Raw genomic sequence first — 15,311 nt, forward strand, 5'->3', positions numbered from 1 at the left:
ATTACTCTCCTGCTTTCATCTTATCATTTAATTTTAGTTTAATTCTATGTTACTCCAACACTATCTGATAACTGCAGCCATTTATACAATACATCCCATCATTCAGTTTCCTTTTGAGTTGAACAGTCTTTCAGCCCATCTGACAGGATATTCATTTTTTTCACTTTCCATATTTTCACAATAAGTTTCTCTTGTTTCAGTATCTCTGCTTTCTTGGAATTTTTAACATATTGCTTTTTAATTTTGGAAGCTGCATAGGTCACTCGATAACTCTTTATCCCGTCTATGTTACCTGGTGTCATGCCCAATAAAGACGGTTCTGAAGTTTGTGCAACTTCATTTAACTGTTGTTCGGCATCTAATGTCCCCTCTTTCATCACTTTCATCAGATCTTCTATTTTGCTAAGACCTTCATTCACTTGCTGAAACCCTGTTATTATTGTGTTTTGCATAGTAATCTGCCATTCCTTTTCTATTTCTTGTACAACTATTCCAAAACTTTGAGATTGAACAGACCAAATCTCCATTTGTTTTCTTAAATTTTTGGAGGCCATCTCAGGCTTTCCAATGAGTGGGGTTTGTATAGATGGTACTATGTCCTTAACCACAATGATCGCCCCTTAGATATCCTTCAACAGTTTCTACAATTTTATCAACAATGTGTGTTCAGTCATTTAGTCGTGTCCGACTCTTCATGAACCCATGGACCAGAGCACGCCAGGCCCTCCTATCTTCCACCGCCTCCCGGAGTTGTGTCAAATTCATGTTGGTTGCTTCGATGACACTGTCCAACCATCTCATCCTCGGTCGTCCCCTTCTCCTCTTGCCTTCACACTTTCCCAACATCAAAGTCTTTTCCAAGGAGTCTTCTCTTCTCATGAGATGGCCAAAGTACTGGAGCCTCAGCTTCAGGATCTGCCCTTCCAATGAGCACTCGGGGTTGATTTCCTTTAGAATTGATAGGTTTGTTCTCTTAGCAGTCTAGGGAACTCTCAAGAGTCTCCTCCAGCACCACAATTCAAAGGCATCAATTCTTTGGCGGTCAGCTTTCTTTATGGTCCAGCTCTCACTTCCATACAACACTACAGGAAAAACCATAGCTTTGACTATTCGGACTTTTGTTGGCAAGGTGATGTCTCTGCTTTTTAAGATGCTGTCAAGGTTTGTCATTGCTTTCCTCCCAAGAAGCAGGCGTCTTTTAATTTCGGTTTGTATCAACAATACAAACCCATAATCATAAACCTCCCCTTAAATCTCCCTCCAATCTTTATCCAAATATTATAATATAAAAATCACCTTTTAACCTGGCAAATTCAAATTCAAATAGAACCGTGGCACAATTATTTCTTCTTCTCCCGAGTCTAGCAGGCTGCTATTATCAGACCCACACGCAGTCCAACAAACCAAACAACAGCCATAGAGTCTCAGACTGTCCAGTACTTGTCTTTGAAGCCCCTCTTATGATTTTTCTATTAACCTGTTGATACTCCTCAGTCCAGTCGACCATGTCTGCTCCTTCTTTCTTCTCCAGAAAACCACCAGACTCTATTATCAAAAGTTCACAGAGTCCAGGAAAGGGAAAGGAAAAATTCGTCCAAGCCAAAGTGTATTCACAAAACTCAAGTCTCTTGAATCCTGTCCGGTGGTATTACCGTCTGGAATTTTTTTTCCAGAAACAGACGATTTATTTTTCCATCTCACTCTCTCGGCTTTGAAACCAGTCTGCTGTATTAAGAGTTAGTTAGTTAGTTTCGCTTTTGAAGCAGACTGATAAGATAGGCTATCCTTTTTTAATATTGATATATTTGCATATATAGTCATGTGATTATACATACTGCTATGCCTCTTCACATGGCTGTCATTTCTATTGGTACATTTCTTGCAATTTGTACTGGCTCAGTAGGCTACAATGCAATCTCATATAAATACAAAATTTCCAACTTGTTTCTAAATTTTGTATATAAATACAAATTTCCCAACTTGTTTGCCCTAAAAGTTTCTTTTTCTTTCTTTTTAAATTCATAAGTGATATATCAGCAAAGTGATATATGCGTGCCAATTTCCTGTCACTTCCAGCAGTTAATTGACTTGCCACCTAATGTCACTAGATAAATGTAGGGCAGTATTAAAAAAGACTTGAATGGTTGTTTAAAAGCCACGTGAGAGATGAACAATAAGCCACATAAAAGTAGGTGTGGTGGTTACAATAGGGAAGACATCAGCTAAATGATACATTGGTAAACTATTGTGGAGAAAACATATAAAAGAAAAAGTAAGTGATTTCTCACTAAGCATTAATAAAATTTTTAAAAAGGCACAAGCATGGCTCACATACATTGTTCTCCTTGCAGTCCAGGGGACTCTCAGGAGCCTCCTCCAGCACCACAATTCAGAAGCATCGATACTTCAGCAGTCAGCTTTCTTTATGGTCCAGCTCTCACTTCTATACATCACAACAGGAAAAAACATAGCTTTGACTTTTGTTGGCAAGGTGATGTCGCTGCTTAAGATGCTGTCTACGTTTGTCATTGCTTTCCTCCCAAGAAGCAGGGGTCTTTTAATTTTGTGGCTGCTGTCACCATCTGCAGTGATCAGGGACCCCAAGAAAGTAAAATGTGTCACTGGAGCCATATCTTCCCCTTCTGCTTGCCAGGAGGTGATGGGACCAGTGGCCATGATCTTAGTTTTTTTGATGTTGAGCTTCAGACCAGTTTTTGCGCTCTCCTCTTTCACCCTCATTAAGAGGTTCTTTAATTCCTCCTCACTTTCTGCCACCAGAGTGGTATCATCTACATATCTGAGGTTGTTGATATTTCTTCCGGAAATCTTAATTCCAGTTTGGGATTCCTCCAGTCTGGCCTTTTGCATATAAGTTAAATAAGCCGGGGGACAATATACAGCCTTGTCATACTCCGTCATGTGAATAGAAATTTATAAAATGATTCAAATAACAGAAAAATCAATATAACTGGGGTTCATTTGGCTCATGTAACTGCACACAGACATTTCTTCGGCACTTTTCATATGTTCTTTTCAGGAGAGAGAAAGAATAAACTCTTGTTGATTGTCCTGGACCTGAAAGCAGCTTTCAGTGCTATAAGCCATAATGTTATTCTTAGAGCTAGAGGAGACATTTCTTGAGGTTGAAGTTCCTGATGACAATAACCGTTTTTTTATTGGCAATACAATAACAATACAAACCTTCCTAGTATTACGATCACATGCAGTTACCACAGTGCTGATTGCAATACTGATCACTCCCTGGTGTGTAGTAGAGTAAAACTGCAAACAAAGAGATTGTATCACACGAAAAGGGAAGGAAGACCACGTATTGACATCAGAAAGACTCGTGATCAAAGAAAAGTGAAGGAATTTGCCCAAGTGCTTGAGGAAACCCTTCCAGGCCTGGCTGATGCAAATGCACCTGAACGATGGGAACATTTCAAGAACGCTGTGTACAACACCGCCTTGTCCACATTTGGCAAGAAGACCAAAAAGATGGCCGACTGGTTTGAATCCCATTTGGAGGAGTTGATGCCAGCCATCGAGGATAAGAGGAGAGCTCTAGCAGCATACAAAGCCTGTACTAGTGTGTACAACTTGCAAGCTCTTCAAGCTGCTCGTAGCCAAGTCCAACAGGCTGCCAGGAGATGCTCCAATGATTATTGGCTTGAGCTGTGCTCTCAGATACAGATAGCAGTGGACACAGGTAACATCAAGGGAATGTATGACGGTATCAAGCAAGCTTTAGGTCCAATACAGAATAAATCTTTTCCCTTGGAAAGTCTGCTACAGGAGTGATCATCCAGGACTGAGCACAGCAGATGGACCGCTGGGTGCAGCGCTACTCTGAGCTATATTCCAGAGAGAATGTAGTAACTGAAGAAGCATTAAATAACATTGCCTGCCTGTCTTGGAAGAGTTGGACAGCAAACCAACCTTAGCAGAAATAAAAGCGGCCTTGGATTCCCTCGCCTCCGGCAAGGCACCTGGAAAGGATAACATCCTTGTTGACGTGCTGAAGTGCTGTAAAGAGATCATCACCACCAAACTGTATGAAGTCTTTTGTCTTTGCTGGAGGGAAGGCGGAGTGCCACAGGAAATGAAGGATGCAAACATTGTCACATTGTACAAGAACAAGGGAGACAGGGGCGACTGTAATAACTACTGTGGCATCTCTCTTCTCAGCGTTGTAGGGAAGCTGCTTGCCTGTGTTGTGCTGAAGAGACACCAGGTGCTTGCAGACAGAATCTATCCAGAATCACAGTGTGGATTTTGAGCTAATAGATCCACCACTGACATGGTATTCTCCCTCAAACAGTTGCAGGAGAAATGCAGGGAACAACAACAGCCACTCTTTGTGGCCTTCATAGATCTCACAAAAGCCTTTCATTTGGTTAGCAGGGATGGCCTTTTTAAAATACTTCCCAAGATTGGATGTCCACCTCGTCTCCTTAACATCATCAGGTCCTTCCATGAGGGAATGAAAGGCACTGTAGTTTTTGATGGCTCAACATCAGATCCCTTTGACATCTGAAGTGGAGGGAAACAGGGCTGTGTCCTCACACCAACCCTTTTTGGAATCTTTTTTACTGTCATGCTGAAGCACGCCTTTGGAACTGCAACAGAAGGTGTCTATCTCTGGACTAGATCAGATGGAAAGCTCTTTAATCTCTCTAGATTGACAGCAAAGACCAAAGTCCAGATGAAATGCATGCAGGACTTCCTCTTCACCAATGATGCAGCTGTTGTTGCCTACTATGCTGAAGACCTCCAACAATTCATGAATTGTTTTAGTAAGGCCTGGCAAGACTTTGGACTAACAATCAGCCTGAAGAAAACACAAGTCATGAGTCAGGGCATGGACACCCCTCCCTCTATTACCGTCTCCATGCAAGAATTGGAGGTTGTCCATGACTTTGTGTACCTTGGCTCAACGATCTCTGACACTCTCACCCTAGATGTTGAGCTGGATAGACGCATTGGCAAAGCAGCTACCATGTTCTCTAGACTCACAAAGAGAGTATGGCTCAATAAGAAGTTGACGGCATATACCAAGATCCAGGTCTATTTAGAGCCTGTGTCCTGAGCACATTCCTGTACTGCAGTGAGTCCTGGACCCTTTGTGCACGGCAGGAGAGGAAGCTGAACACCTTCCATATGTGTTGTCTCCGACACATTTTTGGTATCATCTGGCAGGACAAAGTTCCAAATAGAGTAGTTCTAGAATGAGTTGGAATTTTTAGCATGTACACATTACTGAAACAGCGACGTCTACATTAGCTTGGGCATGTCGTGAGAATGGCTGATGGTCAGATTCCAAAAGATCTCCTGTATGGAGAATTAGTGCAGGGAAATCGCCCCAGAGGGAGACCACAGCTGCGATGCAAGGACATCTGCAAGTGGAATCTGAAGGCCTTAGGAATGGACCTCAACAGATGGGAAACCCTGGCATCTGAGCATTCAGCCTGGAGGCAGGTGTTACATCATGGCCTCTCTCAGTTTGAAGAGACACTTGTCCAGCAGGCTGAGGCAAAGAGGAAGTCATGAAAGCAACAAAACCAGGGAGCTGGACTGGGGACAGATTGGATTTGTCTTCAGTGTGGAAGGGATTGTCACTCTCGAATTGGCCTTCTCAGCCACACTAGATGCTGTTCCAAATCCTCCATACAGAGCATGTTACCATAGTCTTTCGAGACTGAAGGATGCCTAACTAACTGACTATGAAAAAAAAGCCCTTGACTGTGGAAACAACAATTTCTGAGATCAGAAATTTGAAATAATGTGTCTAGTCTCAGAAACTATTTTTGTTAGTCTTTAGAATTCCTTAGAAAACTTCATTTGAAATACGTACAGGATGTTGCACCTAGTGTTGGAGAAAATTAGAAAAATGATTCAGCAGTGCTCTTGTCTCTCTACATTAAGTTCTCTATAGAAATGTTTAATCAGTTAGGATTAGCTATATTCTATTAATTCATGATTTAAACCTAATCAACACTGGAGAGGCATTGAGGAAGGAACTGTTCACGTAACAAATATGAGGATCAGTTATTGTTAGAAGGTCATGTGGCTCTGTGTGTTAATAAGGGGCTCATACATTAAGGTGAAATTAAGGAAATTAATAAGTTACTTTTTATTTGTATTTGTATACATCTTACATAAATGTGTTTCTTTGTCAGAATGCCTATAAAATGCACTACATCAGAACTGAACTGGTTTCAATGTACTAGTTTTTAGTAATACTGTACTGTAAATAACTTTTATACAACATAAGAGTTTTTGCTAAGACCCTGATCTCAGAACTTCTCCTTTGCTAGCCTCCTGACCAGAGTTGGTGATAAAGAGAACAGAAACTCTTTGTTATGACAGCTTAATTGGGTATGTTTCTGGTCACAATTCAAAGCACTAGTTTTAATCTACTGTACAGTATAACATTCTAAATGACTTGAATTCCGGCTATCTGAGGGACCTTATATCTCCATACCAGCCTCCTCAGGCTTTAAAATCTTTGGAGGAGGCCTTTCTCTTTGTCTCATTGCCCTCATAGCATGCTTTGTTTGGATACAGGAGAGAGCCTGTTTAGTGGCCACTCTGAGGTCACAGGACTTCCTTCCATAGGCAACCCTACTGATCCTCTCCCTTCTGTCCTGCTGGTAGGCAAAGACTTCCCTTTCAAACTGCACTATACTCTACTTGTGATCTTATTTTTGCTGAGACAACAGCACTTCTCCATAGTCTTTTTCCAATTACGTATATAGGCTATGTGACTTCAGTATTGGCTGTCCAGAAATATCAGGTTCCGGTTCCTGGAGCAAGTATTTGCAATAAAGAAATGTTGGCTTCCCAGAATTCCATAAATCACTCTCTTGCTTTGTTCCTAACACCTAGGTCACATCTTCCAATAATGTTTGTTTTTGCTTTATTTCTTGCTTTTGCATTCCAGTCAGCTATGATGACTAGAACATCCTGTTTTTTAGTGGGATCAATTTGTTCCCAGACAACCACATAGACACTTTCAATTTCTTCTTCATTAGCATCTTAGACTGGCATGATGGTTAAGTTGATAGGCTTTCCATGAAGTCTGATTGATAATATTTTGTCTAACTTTGTACTATAGCCCTAAGTCTTATTATTCTTACCTCAATATTAAAGCCTCATCAGTTATTCAGAGTATGTCATTTCCAAATCAAAACACATTGACTGTGTCATATTCCAGTCCATTTTAGTTTACTCAGACCAAACATTGTGATATTTCTAGTTCTATTCCTTGTTTTATGATTTCAAGCTTACTTTGATTCATTCTTCTGTTCCAATTATATTTGTCACACAGCCTCAGACTCTCATGCTTGTGCATATCAGAGCTAAATATCTGCTCAGCTTTAATCTAGTTGCTTCACTGTTCTTACTTGACCTTAACTCTTTCCCTGGAGTTGTCTAAGTACCTTCCAGTCCAGATTGGATTGAATGGTCTCACCATAGGATTTTTAGCTACAAAATATTAAGAAGTAGTTTTCAGTGTAATTCTAACAAGAATCAGATTGAGAGTAACTGCAATTGTCTGTAAAAGATCATCTGCCAAATTCACCTTCGCTTGCTGATACTACTCAACAACTACCTTTCAAAAATTCCTCCACCGCATAACTGGTGGAGCTATCAATACTGCTGATCAAGTCATTTGTTCATCAAAACTCTGGACACATCTTAATCTGGTTTCTCACCTTTGACATTCTGGCTTGAGTGACCCTGCTAAGGGTCCAGTGGAATTCAGACTTCTGGCAGTATTGCTCTCAGCTTCCCTGACCCACTTAGATCTCCTCACCACATCCACAATGAGCTGAACAGAGAGCATACAAAATTAATCATTATTCTCAGGAAGAATCCCTGTTGATATGTACCCACCTGAAATCTAGCTCCTAAGTGAAAGACCAATTATTAGTACAAAGAATATTGCCTACCTGAGGTATAATGCTAGGTATAATGAATTAATTTATTCAGGGTTTCTTGTATTATTATTTCCTATAAACCATATATCCTATTTAACAAGCTGCAGTCTTTAAAAGCGGTCATTTTGAAGATAGCTGGAAAATGTACTGGATGAAGTAACCATGCACAAAACAGACGCTTTGTTCTCAAATGTTTTTGGCTGGGATGATATTGTCTTGACAGCTTGCAGTTGTATGTGCCAGATGATAAATAAAATAAGACTATGGAGGGAATTCTATTTTCTGCTGTTGAAATGGAAGTCTGCATTCAGGTATTGATTTCTATGCCTGCGGTTCCTTGGGGGTCATGCAGAACATGAAACAAGGTGTTACAAGTGAAGTTCAGTGCTTGTATGCTGCTCCCTTGGTGGTTACAATGAGGTGCTGAGGGTCTACTGCAAAGTAACAAGCATTGCCTTTTTCAGAATTGTTTGCAGTTCCATTTATTTATTTTCCTTCAATTTGAACAGACAATTGGAATGCCAACTGAGAGTTTTCCAAGGAGGTATGACCACAGTGTGAACCTTTGACCTTTCCATGAACATCTATGTGCTTTCTCATGTCCCATCCAATATTCTAGCCCATATTCTTTGCTGGTATCGTCTGCATTGGTCTGAGCAATTTGTTACTCATTTAGACAGACAAACTCCACCTTACATGTACTGTGGGTGATCCATAATTAGGGATATGAAAGATTTGCTGCCTTTCCTCCACACAGCTCTCTGTTTTTTGTGCCTGTGAACTCAGATATCCACAGAGTGCTTAAGACATCTTTGCAATCTGGAACAGTGGATGTACATCAGATATACCTCTGAACGGATGGATACTATCCATTGCTGGAATGTGCTGCCTGGCATTGTCTTGCTCAGAAGATGGAGGCCAGGACAATATGTTTTGATTGGAAGGGTCAGGGAGAAAAGAGTCCAAGGCTGACAGCCTTATAAAGAGACACAGATGGTAGGATTTCCCTTTCCAGAGTAGACTCATCCACTGCACACGAGGGGAGCCTCAGAGGAATGTATCCTAGGCATGTGACAGCTGGGCGCAACTAAGACAAAGTGCTCAGCTCCATCCAGGATATCCCAATTGTAGGGTTTTCTCTCACACACACACTGCTGGAAGAAAGACAGCATAAAAGTTCAGTAAGTAAGCAAATAAACAGAAACTGATTGAGTAGTTGTAGTTGTGGGAATTACCCATTCCACAGGTTGATAAATATGCAGCACAAACTCCAGCCCAGTTGTAAAAATGATTCAGACACAAATTTACGCATGTATTCAGATCCATATCTTTAATCTTAAACTCCTAACTAGTTACTGAAGAGTTTGCACAACTAGTTCCCAATGGCATTTGAGGCATTACTTCTAAGTACACATGCATATAATTGAATTGCACTGCGTTTGCCTGGCATAAAAATGTCCCAGTTGGCAAGTATTATATCTGGTCTCTCCCACTTTCCTTAGCCTCACCCCATGTTTGCAACGCTGCCCAATGCTGGAATGAGTCCCTTAAGACTTTCTGAACTTGCAATTTATTCTCTAGGTTAAGAAAGGCCCCACACCCATATTGTGCAATCTCCCTGGCTGTCCTGATTTCTTCATCTGAAAAAGTCCAAATGGATGGTGTTATCTCATGGTGCCAGAGCCACTGTGAGGTGTGAGGGTTACAGCGGGACATGAATCCTGTATAATGAAATGATTGCACAATGAAAGACATGGTGCTCTAACACACCTCAGCCACTCTGCAAGAGCCTTGCATTACAGCCAGAAAATCTTCTGTAGCAATCCCCCTTGTGGTCCCTTATTTCCCTGGGCTCCACAAAGGTAAACTTGCCTTTTTCTGCTGCCACCAGGTATTATCTTAATACCACAACAATTCCCACCCACACACAGGAGCTGTTCATAGAACTTAGGAACCAGGGGTTTTCAATTAAATATTATTTTATTATTGAACAAAGTATAAGAAGTATCAAATATAACTGCTTCATGTGTATAATAAATCAGGTGTTCAATCACTTGTATTCAATACTGTTGTAGTTTTCAACCAATATTCATCATGTTATGCTTATGGGTTCATTCCTGCTTGTTCAATATGTTTTCCTTTCAATTTCCTTTCTTAACCCCTTTTCATCTATTCCTAAACCCTAGCACTCTTTCCACATCTTCTTGTCCCTACTTCTCTCTATCCCTATGTCATTCCAACTCCCCTCAACTGTCTCTTCCAGCTGTCTAACTGCCACTCTGATTCCGCCCCTCCTGCTCTATCCCTTGATTGACGTGCAGGAATGATGTCATCTTTTGGGTTCCGCTACATCTTCTTACATAGCTGCTCAGCTGCACTAGGTTTGGTGGACCTCGATTCGTGGAAAGCCCAGGCAAGGAAGAAGCTGCCAGTGTCCTTTGCTCCTTAGCAGAGGAGGTCAGAGCTTTTGGACTGTTCAATGCAACATCTCATAGTCCCTCATGTAAGGCTAGCTTAGAGAGTCCCAGAGCCACCCTCCTCCTCACAAGTCTCAGTTCTGACTAAATGTAATCCAAATATATAATTTGAGAACTTTTGAACATACCAAGTTTAGGATTGCTATTTAATAAAGTATTAACATTGTCAACGAAGAGCACTTTTATAGGAACATTTTCTCACATAGATGTGCTGAACCCACTGTCACCTGGACTCCTGAGACCCAGTTTAAGTATTTGTGCTTGATAACACAAGGCATGCACCAACATTGGCCTGACTCCATTTAAGAAAAACCACTCGCATGGGGACAGTGAGGTCAAGGCTAAAGTATATCTTGGTTTGATAATTGCAAACATCACAGGTAGTGCATTTGACATCTAGACTCCTCTCAGAGATGTGATAATAGAGAGAGTTCTTCTATCATGTGAACATGATAGCCATCAACAAAAGGCAAGTTGGAGCATGCACTTATCACTTCATAACAACAATATGGAATGGCTGTGTGGATGCCACTGTGAAGAATGTAATACTTCAACTTATAGCCTCCCACTATAGGTGAGACAAACTAATGTGTCATCTTCTGAGTTCACTGGGGGTTTTTTAATTGACCAGTAATGCTAATAGTCAGCTGATAGTCTTCCATCTGTCTTTTCAAGCATTAGTTCCACCTGGTTCTAAGAGATGTGGGTTGTTTTGTCATCTAAACTGGTAAGTATATTAGGGAAGCACCCAGGTTCCTACTTTTCTGTAATGATAAGAAGATTCCTTAATCGAGCTGGGAAAAGCAGTTGTGAAAAGTTGAAAGCTGTTCTCAGCCTTTGAGGAGAGTTTTATTTATTCTAAACTCCACATTGAACCCAACTCATATTGCCATGGATACAATTGGAAGCAGAGTTTATTCCAAGCATCATCCACCAGTGTAAAAGTTAGCAGCCTGAAAGCACACATACTCTGCTGTTTGCTGTACTGTTTGTTTAATTGGAATGTTTAAAAGAATAAACATTTCCATAAAATGTGAGAGGGATCATTAAGCATTGTGGAGAGTACACAATTGCTGTGCTAATAATTAAGAAAAATTCTTAAGTGTTCTTGCCATTAGGGATGAGTATAATTGCATTTATCTCACAGTAAGCCATTGAAGGGGGGAAAACACAACAATCATGTATTTGACAGAACAATGAACAAGAGAGCTATATTTCCAGATTAAAATTCACATGTTTATTACTAAAAGAAGCTGTCTCTTAGTTGTCCATTGGAGGGCTATGCTTTGTTTTCATGTTTGAAACTATAATGGAACCAGCATTGGCAACTGGAACATTCTTGACAATGATTGTAAAAAGAGCTCCTCAGACTTGTCTAAGAACAAAACAATTAAAGTTGATTTCAACTACAGTTGAGCATTTGAGTTTGAATTGGAGAGGAGGGCTGTTTGTGAAATGCAACTCCCCTACCTACATACTTAGTGGTATTTTGGGATGGCTCCCATCTCTGAATCAATGTTTGGAATGCAGCAGCTATCATCTGTGACAGTGGCACCATTCTCTTCTTTTCTGATCTCACTTGTAATGGCAGAGCTCCATTTATCAACTGCTGTTGGATAGCCAGTATCCATCTGTCAAATGACCTGGGTGTAGCATCACTTAAAGGTGCTTCATTAAAATAATGGCAGCTATCCTCATTTTTTTGGTATCACCCCCAGACTGTCCAAGATGATTTGTTCAGAGTGTAGGGGTGATGGCGGGGTGAAAGTAGCAGGTTTCAACTGCTACCTAAGAGCCAAAAGGAAAACATGGGGGCCGTCAACTGCTGCTAATGTTGCAAAACTGCCCCAACCTCCACTAAACATCACTGTCAGCTAATGTCATCTATACAGCCTAGAAAATCATCAGGGCATCCCCATTCCTTAGAAACAGGTGGCAAATGGAGTGGTAACCTTTCTGCATCCCCATTAAAGGAATACCCATCTTTCTTTGTACCTAGTCACCCGAAAGTGGGATATATAAATTCTTTTTTTGTAAAAGGAAGGTGATCTACTCCAGTTTCCACCAATCCTGTCTACCATTGTCAGTAGAAAAAAGATTATGGGAAATGAAATATGTCAATATGAAGTGTAGTGTAGGTTCCTTCCTCTTGTTGTAAAAGTTCATTAAGTACTGAGTGGAGTATGCCTGAGACTACATGGGTATACCCAGTGAAACGGACACATTGGGTTTAAGTCCAATGTATTGGTTTTACTGGGAATACCCATGTGACCAATATAATTTACAGTAAGTCACATAGGAAGCAGTTAACATATCACTTTCACAGATTAATGAAATGGGCTGTGGAAATTCTGTTTGGAGAAACTCTGCATAGGGAAATCCTTCAACCATCCCAATGATTAAAGATATTATTTCAATGTATTCATGAAGGCTTTCACGGCTGGGATCTAATGGTTGTTGTGGGTTTTTCGGGCTCTTTGGCAGTGTTCTGAAAGTTGTTCTTCCTAACATTTTGCCAGTCTCTGTGGCCGGCATCTTCAGAGGACAGTGCTGTCCTCTGAAGATGCCGGCCACAGAGACTGCCAACACGTTAGGAAGAACAACCTTCAGAACATGGCCAAAGAGCCTGAAAAACCCACAACAACTGATATTATTTCAGTTCACATTTTATAAGAACATACCAATTTGTACATTTCTTCATATATGAGATGGGGGAAAACTCGAGATGAAATCAATTCAGAGGTATGAGAAAACTAAACTGATTGATTTTTCCCATTTCATTGGCTTTATCATGGGGTGGGGGCTCTTATAAATTTTAAATACTGCTAAATATGCTGTCTTTTCAGCTCCAGTGCCATATCGTTCCTTCTGCCAGTCTCCCTACTTTTAAAAGCCTACGTGTGCTAGTTTAAGAAGCCATTCCAGTTAGCAAATTGCATGGCAAAGGAGTGTACTTCTTTTCAATCCATCACTATCACTCCGCCCCAAAAAACAAAACAAAAACCCACAAAACCCTGAAATAACTACATCCCAGCTTTTAAACACCTTCAGATAGATATTACCTTGAAAGTGATTCACTTAGCAGGAAAGCAATCTGAAGTGAGCAAAGTGCTCTTCAGCAGAGCAGCCATCAATTCACACTTGGGAGCTACTGAGAATAGGATTACAGCCAACACCAGATGTGTTGATCAATAGGATTAGGTTTCCCATTTATCTACTTTACTCATTGGTACAATGTCCTCACAGTGAAATGGCTTCTTACCAAAGATAATTGTATGCAGACTTTGTGGGATGGGTGTCTCAATGGAAAGGGGGAAGCTACTTATTCCACACCTAATTAAATAGAGTACTGCATTTTTCATTAGCTAACAGGTCACCAAATACAACATATTGCTATATTGCCTTTCAGTAATGTTCACTTAAATCAAGAGTCTTTGTCATATTTTCTTCCCTCTCAGGTCTGGTCCTATGGTTCGGCAAATTGAGGCAGCCACCTCAGTGGGAAGGTGGAATAATTCCTTAAACATTCCTGTTTCCCTTGACCACTCCTCTCTGTTGAAAGACAAAGTGGACGGTATTGGGCTGCCTGTTCAGAAACCCATAAGCTAGTCTGCTGCCCTCAGGTGTTATGAAAGATCCTATCCCATGCTGAGGTGAGACTAAAGCAACAGCCTGGTTTGCTTCTGTGCATGGGGAGGCAGCATCTTCTCCTTTGCCTTTGGCAGCAAAATATCTCAGGATGGACCTGATCTCACCCTTCATTCAAGGTGTTCAGGATTGTGTACATCCTCACACTTCATCTTCAGAGCAACTGTATGGTATCGGTTAGACTAGTATGTACCTAAGTCTTTGGAAACCACTGGCTTTGCACCATAAAATTCTGCTTGATGCTTAAAGAACCTCAGAGAACTGAGCCATTCAACAGAACTGATGACTTCTGTGCAAGTAATATCTTGCTTTCTTCTTTGGTTACCATGTTTTAGCTTAGTGAAAAATGCAGAGTCCCATTATTCATTGCATCATTGTGCAGGATTTCAAAGGGGCATGTAGTGCCACCATATCAAGTCTCAAGTATCAAGACAGACATCATTTATCTGTTCACATTATTAAATAAGAAACTGGGCAACAGCTTGTTGGTGGCCAACAAATGACATGAGTATTTCATTTTCAGGAATGGAGATATCACACTTAACAATTCTATAGTGTGATTATTCCTTCTGAAGGAATTGTCCCATAATTCACTTACATCAGGGCCAATCATTTATTGCTTTCTAGGTGCTTGTTGGATTGTAACTCCTTTCATTCTTCACCAAGAATATACTGGTTGTTGTTGATATCACTTATAGTATAATGTCATTCCAAGGAGTACAAATTGCCTGTCCTTTAAGTTATATTTTGGGAGGGGGAAATTCAACTGAATTGTTTGTTGAAATTGTAGTTCTGCTACTCTTCCATCATCTCCTTTTTTCCCTTTTGAATTTTAAAATGCATAAAAATAAAGGTGAAACTGTAATGGAGCTTACTCTGAGGATTAATTCTGAACAAGAGAGGCAGATAAATAGATAAATATTTTCCATAGTGCATCTTCAGCTAATTATAGATGGAGCTCCTGAAATATGCACTATCAGGAAATGTAGGAATGAGAGACAAGCAACTATCATCCATTTCAGGATGAGTTTATTTCAACAGAAGTATAGAAAGTTGCTTGTAATGTTCTGTTTCTGGGAATTCATGATTAACCCCCAAAATACTGTAGCATAGAGAAGGGTAGCCTCAAGTTTGGAGTTAAAGTCAAGTCTAAGGTGTTCCCCAGATGGTGTCATGGCCACCATATGGTGATTTCTCAGTTTTTATATGGATTTTTCCCTTCTAATTGGATAAAGTCCATCAT

This window comes from Pogona vitticeps, chromosome 4 (genome assembly GCF_051106095.1).
Source record: "Pogona vitticeps strain Pit_001003342236 chromosome 4, PviZW2.1, whole genome shotgun sequence".
In the NCBI taxonomy this organism is placed as follows: Eukaryota; Metazoa; Chordata; class Lepidosauria; order Squamata; family Agamidae; genus Pogona; species Pogona vitticeps.